This window comes from Lissotriton vulgaris, chromosome 7, assembly GCF_964263255.1.
Source record: "Lissotriton vulgaris chromosome 7, aLisVul1.2, whole genome shotgun sequence".
Lineage (NCBI taxonomy): Eukaryota > Metazoa > Chordata > Amphibia > Caudata > Salamandridae > Lissotriton > Lissotriton vulgaris.
The window spans coordinates 892,070,846-892,085,730 of NC_141695.1; the positions used below are offsets into that span (position 1 = coordinate 892,070,846).

Here is a 14,885-nt window from a genome sequence, read left to right on the forward strand (position 1 = left end):
TCGGTTTGATTGGGTCAAAAAGATTTGCCTCATCTTCCAAAGTGGAATATTAGGGTACCAACCTCAGAATAGGTAGTGGGGAAACTAGGGCCTAGATGTAGGTAATTTTATTTTACCTCTTCTTAAATACCAAATGTAACGATTCGGTATTTAAGAAGTGGTAAAATAGAGGGGGGGGGGGATGTAGGTATTACAGAATCGGTAAATACTGAATTGTTAAGATTCGGTATTTACCGATTCTGTAAATACCGATTCGGTAATGCCCATTGATTCCTATGGGCATTGAAGCCCATAGGAATCAATGGGCATTACCGAATCGGTATTTACCGATTCTGTAAATACCGATTCCAGCAAGGGTGCAGGGGGTGTCACTTTGACACCCTCTAGCACCCCAAATATAGGCATGTGTGCCATGTGGCACACAGACATGCCCTAAGGGCATGTCTGTATGTCACATGGCATAGGTGTGCATGCACACATGTGCATGCACACCTGGATTCGGTAGTTTGCCACCCAATTGGATTGGGTGGTAAAATACCGAATCTGAAAGGCCTTTGGGACTCAGAAGAGTCCCACCTACATCTAGAAGTTACCGAATCGGTAAATTTACCGAATCGGTAAAATTGGCCCCCTACATCCCAAAAACCCATTTACCGGTCGGTAACGGCCGAAATCGGCCGTTACCGGCCGGTAAATGGCCACCTACATCTGGCCCTAGATTCCCTAGGAGGCAGGACGTGTGTAGAAGAAAAACGGTATAAGATACTGAATAAACTGGTGAAACATAACTGGCCAAAATACTTTAAATCCCAGACAGTTTAAATACTGATGACCAATGCATGAGGATAAATGAAAGAAAGAAAAGCTTTGGCAAAGCCTTAGCCCAACAATCATTCCACCAAAGTGCACTTTAATCAGCTGTGCACAACCTTTAAAAATGTAGCCACTCAGTGTAAAAAGGCCAGAGGTTAAGTTGGTTGACCCATTTCCCCAACTGAGTTTGGCACAAGCTAATTTATCCTCAGATGTCGGGTGGGGATTTGGTCAGATATTCTTCTGCAAGTTCATAGATACAAGTACCATCAGCTGAGCGCTTCATTTCCTCTTTACTCACTCGACTCTCCTCTTTAGGTGGTATTTTGTAGTTACAATACCAGTACAGAAGTGTGTTCTTGGGTTCAGTGCATTTTAATTCATGGGCCGTTGGCAAAGTTACTGCCACTCAAAAAATTAAGCAAAAAAAATGTAACTATGCATTATTGCAGTAGCCTGCTGAGACATCTAAAGCATTCTAAGCCAGACCGAAAAATTGTGACAGAGAAAGTGAAAAACACTTTTTTAACCCCCCCCCCCAAATAAATAAACGTATTGCAAGATGCTTAGTACACTAAAGCAGAAACACGGGTCTTTTGCTTTAAAGCATGCACAACTGATGTTCCCACCCGACTAAAGGTAGAGCTAAGGGGTTTTGTCAAGGCAAAGCTATGGGTGGGCGAAGGACAGTGCCATTCCGTCCTACAGGCCATAAAATAAGCCACAGCAACCTCAAACCCATGGGTCAATTGATCCTACGCGCCAACTCCCACCGCATTGTTTCAAGATCATACCTTCAGAATGACAAATTCCCACTACTGCATTTTTCATATTTCCTTTATTTATTTTCCACATGGTTATATGTTCACCGCCGCCATTTTACTTTTCCGATTGCGATGGTGGTGACGCAGTCTAACTGCAAACATCACCACTGTAAGGAGTCCCACCGCAAGGAATGCTCCAATGGTCCAGGAGTGCATCATCGCTGCAGAGGGTCTGGAACTGCGAGAGCCTGTTAGAGAGGGGAAAAAGTCAGTGAAGTGATTACATATGGCTGTAGAAACGTACTCATTGCCACACGCTTGCAGTCCAAAGGATGTTTACCAACCTAGATTTCAGTACAGTTTTTACACCAACTTAGCAAAAAACAGTAGAACTCAAAGCAAGCTAGGACAGGTCTATATCAGAGGAGCCAAATGACAAAGGAAGAGTGAAGCTTGGCTTTACCCACAGCTCCCTCTTGGGAAAAAGGACAGTTCAAATATTACTTTTCCTCCTATATATCAAACACGTAGATGTTTCACCTCCTTATCTTCCGATTATATGAACGTTTATTATCTTAAGATCTTGAAAGCAGTTTTTATGCAGCAGACCCAAGGAACTCACTTCGCTTTTTGTTCTATCGTAAAATCAGATCATCAGAGCCAAAAACAAAGTCGTCACGAGATCTGTAAACTCAGATGGAGTTTAGCTCCTGCATCCCATACCTTCCAGAATGAGCGATCCATCCTTCTCACTGGCAAAGTAGACTGGTCCCTCGGCAGTCACAAGGTTCAGAGGCCTGCTGTCTGAAAAGGAAACATCCCTCCTCTCTGCAGAGGAGTTGGGAATTCAGCTTACAGGTCATATTGCGCCCAAACTAGCAATGCCCTGTATGTTTACACTCCCACCCGTTCCCTGACCCATTTCTATTAGTACATGCTGCATTTAAGATTTTCGACTTGGAAATCAGAACATGCCACAAGGATGAATGAGTAGGCATGTCAGGGTACTCAAGTCCCAAATTAAGTGTCTGGAGGAAAAAAGACCAAGTCAATCTATGTCCATTTCACTGCCTACAGTAAGAACTAGAGAAACTCCCTGCTCATTGGCCACTGGTTTTTACTTTACAGCCCTATTTTTACAAGACAACCTATCGGGGGACTCTTTTCTTAAAGTCTAGAAATGCCAATGAACTACAGAGTCAGTGCCCTAACCTATCCATCATGCTTGCAGGCAAGTAGAAAGTCCCCTGCCACTCTACGGCAGGGCTTTAAAGCATCACCAATAAGTGGATTTGAGGGGTGGGTTTTGACAGAAGGCACCAAAAGGACAATCGGAATGAGGTGACTGGGCAAGACTTACTCCTTGATGGGCAAACAGTTGAGCAAGACCCAAGTGCAGAAGGGACGCAAACCGATACTCTACAGTGGAAGTAGACCTGTAAGTAAAGAAAAACGTCAAATTAACCCTTCAGCAATATGTACCAAGAGTACAAGAAATGACAAGGGCCATCCCATGTGTCTAGACACAGTAGCCAATCAAAGTACAGTCCCCGTTGACTCCAAAGGTTAGTTAGACTTATTCCATTGGCTTTGCACACTTAACTGTTCTGTAAAGGACTGCTCTAGCCAACAGAATGTTCAGCTACAACTGCTGAGACGTGTCACAAATGAGGCATTCCCTCAGGCACTGTGTGCAACAGTGAAAGTTCACGAATAAGTCTGATTCACCTTACGCCTCCCCCCCCCCCCCCCCTCCTCCAACACACACACTTTCTACACTGAGAGAGGACAAAGGTGGGATGGAAAGATAGTAGGGAGATAGGGGCACAGAAACACTCAAGTGCTTCTTTGGAACAGGCTCATCACCCCACCTGAATGGAAGTAGTTGTTGTAAAGTAGAGAAATGTGAACACAGCATCAATAATCAGGGATACAAAAATGCAGAGGACAGCCGTCCTGACCCTGGAAATGAGAGCGCAGGTGTTCCTACTTATAACAAGTTTACATTCTCTACAGAAGAACGGTCCATTTTAATGTAGCATCTGCTCTATCCTCCCCCAAACACCACATTCAGTCCTAGGCAGGGAAGGACTCAGGATACAACTTGTTGATGCATTTGTCAGTAAAGGCATCACTGGGGCATACTATTACCTCAAGAACATTTAAAGTAGAGGCGCACTTAATCTTTGTCCAGACCTTCACTTTGACCTTTCATGCCATCTACAATCATTTTTACTAGTGAACTAGATATGCAGAAAGACACAAGCCTACATCTTAAGGAACAGAGCGCGATGACAGACTTCTAGGCTACAACAAAAGCAGAAGCTGCAATATTGTCCAGTATCACCCGTAAAGAAAAGAAAGTGCACATTTTGCAAGCCTGAAGTGTATTAATTACAAGGGCGTACTATCCATACCAGACATTCAGAGCGGTTACGCCTTCAACTCACCTGCCCATGGATGATCTGCTGAGGATTGTCCATGAAGGAGAAAGTACTGACTGCAAAGCGCTTGTATTGCAATGGAACCAGCAAAGCAGATGCAGCGGTAATGAGGATCAACCGGGTCTTGTAATTATCTCTGCCAAAGGGGCACCTGCAACCACAAACAGTCATGAGACCAGAGTCAGAAGAACAAGTTACTTTACCTTCTGTGACACTCGCAAGCTAACCACAGATTACTCACCATAGAACATTCCCCAGGTGTCAGACTGGATATGAAAACTTCAGAAGTGCTTCTGCAATCTACTAGGTGGGGCTGTGTGGCTCCATATCACCCACCCCAGAGTGTGGGGGCAGAGCTGCATACAAGTACCATCCCTGCTTGCTGACAGTTCCTCCATTTCCTTCCCGCACCCTCAGATGCAGAGCGCATATAACTTAGTACCAACGTACTTCTCCAACCTAGGACATTTGAGAATATCAAATACATCTAAAAAATCTTCACAGAAAGGGGAGTTGGGGTGATAAATCTGCAGTTAGAGTATCCACCACAGAGTGCATTACCAAAGGCAAATAACTTATGATGGATTCTTCAAACCAGAGATCCCTCACCTTAGATTAGATTCCAGAGCAATAGCCCAGGTGGAGTGTCTGCAGTCAGGGTCGGATTGGTAACGCAGGCACTCGGTCAATGCCCGAGGGGCCGGTGTCTGAGTTCCAGCTGTGGGCTGCTTTTTTGAGCAGCCTGATGGTTGATTTGGGTGGTTTCTGCGTTGTACGGATGTTGCCAGCGGCCCAGTGGGTGCCCAAGTGGCCTTTCTGGAGGTAGATGGGCTTCCATTACCACCCTTTTATCAAGGGGCAGAGGTGTCACTTCCTTTCTCTCGCTGGGCCGGCCCTTAATGTATGCAGATTGAGCAGGGCAGGAGGCCTGAGCAGAAGTGGCTTCACTTGTTTTCAGATGTGTTTCACCAGTGTAAACTAATCCATGCACTTTTTTTTTACTCCCCCCGCCCCTTTTTTAAATAACATTTTGCCAAAGCAGTGTTTTGCAGAAAGGCAATATGCAAATGCGGGCCACTTTTTTTTTTAGCGTGTCTGGGCTGATTTTTAATCCCAATCCAACTCTGTCTGCAGTGGACTAATACCAAAAAGTCCTGCAAGACCAAGACGAGCTATTTTAGTCACTCCTAGGTCTGAAGCCAATAGTGTTTTGTGAACATATGTACTGAAGCATATTTCGCAGATGTCAACAACTGGAACTCCATAAGCAAACACACTGGCAGCAGCCTTATCCCTTATGAAACGGGTTCAGACCTTCCAGGGGCCGCTTCTTGTGCCCTTGTGCAGCATATCTTGCTGCAGAGGACTACCCACTTTCCACACATCCTTCTCTTTGCCCCAGCGAAAGGGCCAAAAAGCCAGTTGCCACACTGTCCCTTATTACAATCAACCTAAAAACTCCTTTAAGGTATGGCCAATTGAGCTTCCCCTCTTTCAAAGAGGGAACAGAGTGCTAGATGCCATATGTGACAAGGAGTCATAACTTGTCAAGACTGCTGCCTGACTCCTCAGCACCAACTTTTCTGTGAAAATACGGTGTATGGCAATTGCAATGAAGGTGCAGAACAATGTCATACATTCACCACAGTACAGAGAGCTGGCCCTAAATCCATCGGTTTTTTTTGTTTGCTCACCATGCCATTCCAGTTTGAACCCAGCCATATGCAAATCAGTCTTGACCCTGTGCCCAATGAGAACAGGCCAGCCCGAACTGCCAGGCCAGATCCTCCATGGACTGTTAACAAGCATCCTAGGACCGGATTTGGGGCACCCCATATCAGCCAGGACAGCTTGACTCCAGTGGCATGGAGAGCACAGGACCCACGTCTGGGCATACCCGTCCCACTCCGGCAGACAAATGCAAAAACAATAATTGATGGGACAGAATGCAGAACAATGTCATACATTCACCCTGGTACTGGGGTGGCGAAGTGAGCTAAAGAACGATGATGGATTCAACACAGATCTGTGCCTCGGGGTTAGGGTCTGAAAAGTTTCAACGCTTTGTCCATCATCTCCTTGTGTTTGCTTTGTTCGCCCTAAATTGGCAAGGTATGCCCAGAAGTGGGTCCCTAGCTCACTTTGCCACTGGATTCAAGCTAGCCTTGCTGATGAAGGGTGTTTCCCAGAAACCGGTCCCAGGATGCTTGTTTCTGGTCCAGGGAAGACATGGCTTGGCAGTTCAGGCTGGACTGTTCACATGAGGTACAGGGTCGAGACTGATTTGCATATAGCTGTGTCTGAACTAGGATGGCAAGGTGAGCTAATGAACAATGATGGATTCAACCCAGATCTGTGCCTGGGGGTGAGTGTCGGAAAAGTTTCAGCGCTCCGTCCATCATCTCCGTGTGTTTGAATTGCACTGAGCGTGCCTGGAGTTCACTTACACAACAAGCTGATTTAATCAGTGAGGAAGATGGTCTTTAAAGTCATGAAACGCAGCAATCAACAATACATTGGCTTGAAGGGTGTACATGAAAAATTTAAAGACAAAGTTAAGGTTCCATTGTTTCACTGCAAACGTGACCAACCTTTAATAACTCTCAACACAACAGGCAACTTAAACAAGAATAGTTGGTCCGGTCAATGCAGAAAGATTGAAAGGGCTGAGAAATCCCATTGATACTGCATACCACAAGGACTTGCTGCACTTAAGATAAAACAAAGGGATGTCCAACAGCTTTGCTTGTGAGAGACCAATCTTATGACTACCACACTAGGCCACACATTTCCTCAGTGGCTGGCATTCATTGATTTTGTGGAAGGGATCCTGGTGACAAGGATGATATCCACCATGACAAGTGGCAGTCCAAACCTTCAGTTGCAACTTTACAATCTTAACACATGTAGTGTTAGAATACATAGATATAGGTGGAGGACCTGCCCTGTAGATGTACCAGAAGATCCTCCAAGGATGGTGCCTTGACAGACAATACACTCTTGCCCAAAAGTCCCAGGTACTACTTTTAACCCTGTTCAAAGCCACTAGGATGACTGGGCCAGCTCAGTTTAGATCATACAGAACTCCAGGCAGGAAAGTGTACAAGAGTCCAGTGTTCCATTCCAGCCAGACTGCATCTCCCAAATGTGGTTTAAACTCCAATGCACAAATGTGCAAAATGGTTGACACTGCATGTTAGACAGTAGCATAAACATGCAGACAATGTTCTCCTCACTGTTGGAAGATGCCCTATGCCATCGCAGAATAGCCTATTCATGATTTGCCACATGCCTCTCTGGCATTCAGGAACCCGTTCCAGGTGGTTCATGGTCAGGGAAATACCCTGTCACTACAACTCCAGAGAAGTAGAGCCTCCTGGTAGAGGAACTAGAACCCCATTCTGCCCTGTTTGTTGCAATGCCATATGGCAGTGGAATTGACAATAAACCTGCACCAGCCTCCCCATTGAGGGATGGCAGGCAGGCCCTCAGAGCCTGACCAATGGCCTGCAGAGCAGAGCTCATGATGAAAAAAGTAACTGATCTCTACCTGCCCCAGATGGCCTCCTCAGCGGAGGCACATCACTCATCACATTTATCCCTGGGTCGGTAAGGGACAAGGGCCCTACACTGAATCAATTCTATTTGAGCAGCTACCACTGCAGATTGTATGCAGTTTCCTGAAAAATCAGGATGACATCCTTCAGATTTCCTGGCTGCGGAATCCGTTGGCACTTAGGATCCTATTGCTGAACCCAGAGCTGCCACCTGACTTTGTGGACAAGGTTGATGCATGAGGCTAAGAGGTCAAAAAGTCAGAACTGCTTTTACCTAGGACGGAGGCTCAAACATCAGGATCACAGAATGATGTCATGGACTGGGTGCAGGAGAGGGAAGGCCCAAAACTGTACAGTAGCAAGACAAGTTCCAATTAATGGAAGCTTTGCTAAGGAGTCGGGTGCGACTTCAGCTTCATATCCAGTCAATGATTTAAGAAGTTTGAAGGAGTTCTCTCTGAAGTCTGTCACTGACTACCTCCAGACAGCAGCTAGCCCTCAAAGGTGTTGTGGGTGGGAAGACTAATATGGCCATCCTTCGAAGACAGACGGGGACCACTGCCATCGCTTTTATTCAACACCAGAGGGACACTGGTAAACCTAAAATGGAGCACAGCAAAGAAAACTCTCCTGGGCTACCTAGATCCGGAGGAAATGTCTTTGGGACAGCATAGCCATGCTGAACAATTTTACAGATCAATCTGTTGGACACAATTATTGCTACGCAGGCTAAAGTGGTAGATCTGGCCTGGCACCTGGGGAGGCAGTTCTCAAAGCATTTGTGGTTAGACGTATCCATCATAAAAGAGCTGCACTCAAACCACCTGTAACAAGTCACTCACCCATTGATCAGAATGGGCCACTGTAGCTGCTACATAGGATTGCTTGATGGTGTGGCCCAACACTCATTCAGAACGAGCACCAAGGGGAGGTCAGTTCTCTGGCGGATCCGCACCTCTATAAAGACCGGGTCCTGAAGGATCTTCAGCACAGGGTACTCCCTGACACCATAGTACGAGTCGTAGGTTTGATCTGGAAATGGGAGTTTAAGCAGATTAAAGGGAGTTATGTTTGGCTTGTTCAAGTCATAGAACAAGCATTATTTACCGTCAGATAGTGTATTAGCATACTACCCCATACCTTATTGGTGGGTGGGGGTGCAAAGCGTTCAAATCCAAGGTTTGTGTTGAGAACAAAACATCTGTATGGAATGTGGTTTTGTCTACCAAGTATAATCCCTATTTGGACCAGTCATACCATGTTTCATGATACAGACATGGCACTTAATGGGGTAAGCTTTCCGTAGCAAGCACAGTAGGTCGCCTAAACCTTTGGAGTGTTGAGATTAAAAAAAGTTAACATGTCCAAGCTAGATTGTCTGTCCTCACAGCGTCCTGACAGAGCTGGAAAGTAAGCAAAGACCTGCAACACTTTAGATCTGCGTAGAAAAGTCACTCCCACAAAGTCTGGAGAGCCCACATCATGTTCTCCTTCCCACACAGTCAGTGTAGGTGGATACCGAACAGTAATCCATTTACCAAATTCCAAAGGAGATAAGGCCATGCAAACCAGTCAGGATTTCAACTCATTATCATAGAGACAATATAGTATGTGTCTGAGTGGAAGCACTGGTTCAACAAGCCATCAAATCCAGATTTGATGTTACTTGTTGGGACAGAACGCCCCATGCATGGTGTACATTTGTGTTCCACTGCTCCTAGTGCCCAAACCCATTTATTCTAGTTTGATTTTTTTGCCCCCAACATCTCACGAATATAGAGCTTGAAAGGAGTCCTAATCCTGTTCCTGTTCCTTGACATGAGTGAGGTCTTGTAGCTGTACCAAAACCTGTGCATTTGTTGACCGTGTGTTACCAACCCCCCAACGGGTTAAGCATACAGCTGTGTGGAATATGTTTTGAGAATCAATAGTTGTGACCAGACTCCTCATGGTCATGGAGACCCACTTATGTAAATTTCCACTGGTTGGTACAAACCCAGCTCCTAGTCCTTATGTGAAGTAAAGTAATGGAGGCCCATGGGTTCCATTCTTCAAGCCCCAGGCGTATTCATGTTTATAAGATGAGTAGGAGGTTGTGCAACCAGAGCTGGTATCTGTCCTACAGCCAGCTTCACAGGAAGGGGGAGACACCACCTGGAGAGTGACCTGGATGAAACAACAGTCTCCCATTCCTTAAGCCCATAGAGGCTGACCCGCATGAAAAGAGGCAAGAAATTCTGTGACCTCAAGTAACTCTTATAACGAGGAGTTCAGGCCAAATTCCACAACTCGCTGCATGGTGGAATTCTCCCACGAGGCTCCTGAAATGTATGAGATTGGGTGACCCTTAGCATGATTCCCAGACACTAGGAGGACTTGGTGATATTTTCTGATGCTGGGGGTGGGGGAATTCAAGGTCAGAGGTCTTCCTTGAGTGGATTTTCTACTCAAGAGGCAGTAATTTCAACTTGAATGGACAGAGTGTTTTTTTCAGCACAAAATCTCAGCATGACGTGCATATTTCTGCCTGTTGGCAGAACTTTGCTGAGTTTATGTAACTGCGGAGTGAAATTCAGCGAGTTCCACCCACCCCCATCACCTTCTGCATACTTGAAGCCAATCTTCTGGGCCCAAATCTAATTAGTCCACAAAGTCCAGCTCAGTGTTATCGTCAAACTGAATGCTAGCGGAGGAAGCAAAGAGAAACTGATGAAGGAAATATCCTGCACCCAGAGATACTCTACCCGCTACTTTGAAACTCCAGGGAAACATGTAAGGACTGTTCCACTCCAGGCTCCTAGCAGAGACCTAAGAAAGCCTCATCCTCTTTCCACACTCTCATGGCACTCCATTTTGTTTTACATTCACGAAAGGGAAGACTAAGACAAGTGCACAAGAGAGAGACTGCTAGCAATTTCAGAGCAGACTCTATAGAGCCAAGCAGGGGAAATGTCCATCCCACCTACCCCTCCCGTCCTGGTTGCAAGCAAGCCAGCCCATCCAATCTACCCCGTGACTAAAGGGAAGGCCTGAGACAAGTTCATCTCCTCATTAACTAGTGTGATTCTGAGAACACTAAAGACAAAGGTCATATGGAGATACACTGCAATGAGGTGTGTCTTGGAAGAAGGCAGAGCATTAGAGCAGTTCTTATGCTGCCTTACCTTTAGCAATCCTCATTTCTACGACAAGGGGTCCAGGACTGCTCATTGGAAGAGGTGGTGGCAGTGCCAAGACTTCACCTTGCAGTGGGATGAAGCTCCTACTGCTTGAGAATGTACAACGCAGTCAACCTATGAAAAAAGGAAGAGAATCATTAACATGGCCACAAAGGGTCATTCTAAAGGAACACTTGATTAAATAGCATACGGGTAAGCTCTGTAAATGGGAGGGGGCAATTCTCAATGTTAACGTACTTCTGAGATGGAGTGGTCCGTCAATGGGACTCACAAAAACCAATCCAACACAAATAGAAATGAAAACCATGAGACAACATAACTGGGGGCGGGTACATCCACACAGTTAGTAAACAAATACCAGGAGTTCTCTAAAAACAACAGACAAGCTCAAGTTGCATCTCCAAACTGGTCACTGGACCATGCATAAAAATAGGTGTCAATTGCTGTCACATGGCACGCATATTTGGCAATGAAGATATGATCCCTGCATATGCACCTACAACCCTTTCCTGAAAATTTCTAAAGCATTGGTTTTACACCAGGGGCATGAAAATTGGAGGTAAGCCAAGATGGCACACCCCATTTTAACTTGAACAATTTCCATGCATCTGGATAAGAAAAAAAAACACCAGGTTTGCGGGAGTTAAGACTCAATGAAATTTCGAGTTTAGGTGAAGTGCTGCAAAGTCCAAATACTACAAGCCATCATGAAGTCATGAGCTCGGTGAAGTTCTGCAATTGCACATCACTAGTTTAAATGTGGAAAAACATTTACCGGAGATCAGTGCGCTTGTGGCTCACTGGCATCTGGCTGGTTAATGATATTTAGACTTTAAAGGCAGTTCAGTGTTTGAGGGTTCATAAGCAAGGTAGATTTCTCAAGTGCTGAGAGACACTAAACTGCAATTGATCATTATCCTTCCATCTTTAGGTTGTAGCAATGGGCCATGAGGCAATGTAAAGAGTTGGTATGACTGTAGAAATTGGTAAGTTGGTGGGATAGTCAAGATTTTGCCATGGTTCTGACCAATTGCAAACACCTGGTGCAAGTCACCTCGCATAACTCCCTCCTCCCCAACAAGCATGCCAAATACTGCACTCCCATACGTAGCAAGAACCACATGAAGGTAAAGGGGATAAAGTCCCATGTCTAGGTGACACGGGTCCTTGACAAGCTGGTACGTGAAAGTTTAGGATTCATGTCATAAAACCCCCAAAAATAAAATCGCTCGTTCCATGCACCTTGTGTAGTGACAGCTTAAAATTCAGCGAGATCATCAGCTAAGGTAAAGGAACAAGCACAGTAGTTCAAAAGTGACCAGCCTGAAACAATACAGTTTAGACTAGAGTGAACAGTAAGGCAGACGCACACCAGGGCTCTGGGAGATTACATCTTTTTCACGCTCTTGTGGGAAGAAAGGATTTTGCCGGCCACCTACAGGGGAATTGAAAATTTTCCCAGGTTTTGCTACTTGCTTCCGAGGAAGGCTCATGCATATCCCTTCAGTTGGCTAGGTTACAAAGTGATGCTACCGAAGAGAACTATTTAGGTAATCAATACAAAGATGTTGACCGTATCGCCATCACGCAGACTGCGGAGGATTGTTAAAAGATAAACAAGGGGAAATTACATATAGTTTAACAGTGAAGGTGAACCCGTGCCATGTGCGAGGGAATGGGCAAGCCACTGAATGGTCGAGCCAGATGCCTGACTGTACAGTAGAGAGGGATTTAGCATACAAGCTGGTGATCTGACCAATTTGAGAAGAAAAAATGATATATATATATACACATACACAACACGATCTGACCAAATTGCTAAATATATATACATACACACACGATCTGACCAATTTGCTAAATATATATATATACATACACACACACACGATCTGACCAATTTGCTATATATATATATATATATATACATACACACACGATCTGACCAATTTGCTATATATATACATACACACACAATCTGACCAATTTGCAATATATATATATATATATATTACCTACTGGCGATAGCCAGTAGGTATATATAGTTAGGATTTTTTCTCTATGGAACTTTTGAAAATTCTATGCCTAATAACTTTGGCGTTTGTGGACGGAATTGGCTGAAATTTTCAGGAAAATGGCACATTTTGTTTCTGAGCAGCTCCTGGAAATTTGGGGGGGGTTCGTCAAGGGGGGGCCGAGAAAAAAGGGGGGTCCCAAAACGCGTTTTTCCCATGTTAATTTCCATAGGGCGGTTGGCCTCACTTTTAGCCCGAACGGCTGAATGGATTTCCACGAAACTTGGCAAAATTGTAGGGACTGTTAGCCCGATGTGCCTTTGCTAGGTCTCAATATATGTGCTTCAGTGGATTTTGAGAAATTAACGTTTAAAACAAGATATATATCTGTAACAGCGCTCCGGGCTGCGCTTCGGTTCGCGTACTTTTCGCGTATCGGAACTTTGCGAAGCGAAGCTGATTGGCTCTCCGGTGTCTGTCAACATTCTAAACAGTCCGGCCGTAGAGACGCGTCTTGGTACGCGAACCGGGCAGCTAACCGGGAAGCTAACCGGCAGTGTAACGGGAGTCTGAGGAGTAGCTGATTGGCTGTCAACATTGTAAACAGTCCGGAGCGGCTGCCATCTTGTCTCTCGGTAGGATCGAGAGACAAGAGGAGACCAAAACAAAGGAGGAAATGAAGGAAAGAGGGCAAGGTAGACCCCTTCTGACCCCATAGGATTGATGAGGGGGATATTATAAAGCCACGCGGGGCCAAAAAAAAAAAAAAAAATCCGATTTTTTCGCCGTAGAGACGCGTCTTGGTACGCGAACCGGGCAGCTAACCGGGCAGCTAACCGGGAAGCTAACCGGCAGTGTAACGGGAGTCTGAGGAGTAGCTGATTGGCTGTCAACATTGTAAACAGTCCGGAGCGGCCGCCATCTTGTCTCTCGGTAGGATCGAGAGACAAGAGGTGGAAAAAAAAAAGGTGTAAATGAATGAAAGGGGTAAGGCAGACCCCTCCTGAACCCCTAGGATTGATGAGGGGGCTATTAAAGTTCCCTGCGGGGCATAAGAAAAAAAAAATTGCGATTTTTCGCGGTAAAGGTGCTTCCTGGTACGTTAACCGGGCAGCTAACCGGCAGCGTAACGGGAGTCCGACATATTGTGTTTTTTGAACGTTTGTGATATGTGCACGTGTGGATTTTGTCTAATTAAGGTTAAAAAAATATATATATATCTTTAAGCGTGTTCTGGCGCGCTTACGTTTTGGGTTTGGTTTGCGCTGCAGAGACGATACGTCACGGTTATGCGATGCATCATGAGGCGTCTCACGGGCTACGTGATACGTCACTTAATAAAGAATATATTTTACAGCTATAGATATTAGCTTTTAAAAAACCAATGAAATTCACAGAAAAAACCATAGGTTATAGACCATATATAGTTAGGAATTTGCATTTACAAAACCTTGAAAATTCACTGAAAAAACCATAGGTTATAGACCATATATAGTTAGGGATTAGCATTTAAAAAACCTTATTTTATTCGCACAAAACCATTGAAATTCCATATATAGTTAGTTGCACTAACTATATATCGCGGACCCGCAATCCACTGCTAATGATGTCACATATTACATCATTCATGACATGGTCAGTGACATCACTGATGACATCACTGATGACATCTCAAATGACATCACTGATGACATCACTGATGACATCTCAAATGACATCACTGATGACATCACTGACATCTCATTTGACATTACTGATTACATCACTGATGATATCATTTATGTGATAATACATCTTCAGACTCTAATATAACCTTAGATACACTCAGTGTAAACAGGCACTCACAGACTGTCACACATCCATGGAGTTACTCACACACCTAGTCAGTCATGCAAAGAATCAATCACATCTCCATTTCCTCAACTATACAGTTATACACACCTTACTTATTCAAACATATAGTAACACATATTTACTCTCTTATACAATCCTTGATACAAGTTCACAATGATTCATACAGCCACTCACACATTCACTGGCTCTTATGTTCAGTTATTTATATATGTCAACTCTCACATGGAGTGTGTTTTACATATGTACTTACTTTGACATG

General features: G+C 44.7%; 1 pseudogene across 1 annotated transcript in view; it reads right to left on the reverse strand.

Annotated features, from left to right (window-relative positions):
- Positions 1-1,641: 1,641 nt before the first annotated feature.
- The window catches only part of LOC147702641 (zona pellucida sperm-binding protein 4-like), a 57,489-nt pseudogene continuing 44,245 nt past the window's right edge, over positions 1,642-14,885 (reverse strand). Inside the window, exons 8-13 of the transcript XR_015297364.1 lie at positions 10,743-10,865; positions 8,421-8,610; positions 4,028-4,172; positions 2,938-3,013; positions 2,301-2,405; positions 1,642-1,825 (exon numbers count right to left, since the gene is read on the reverse strand). The product of XR_015297364.1 is annotated as a zona pellucida sperm-binding protein 4-like (transcript). The remainder of the gene's footprint in view (positions 1,826-2,300; positions 2,406-2,937; positions 3,014-4,027; positions 4,173-8,420; positions 8,611-10,742; positions 10,866-14,885) is intronic.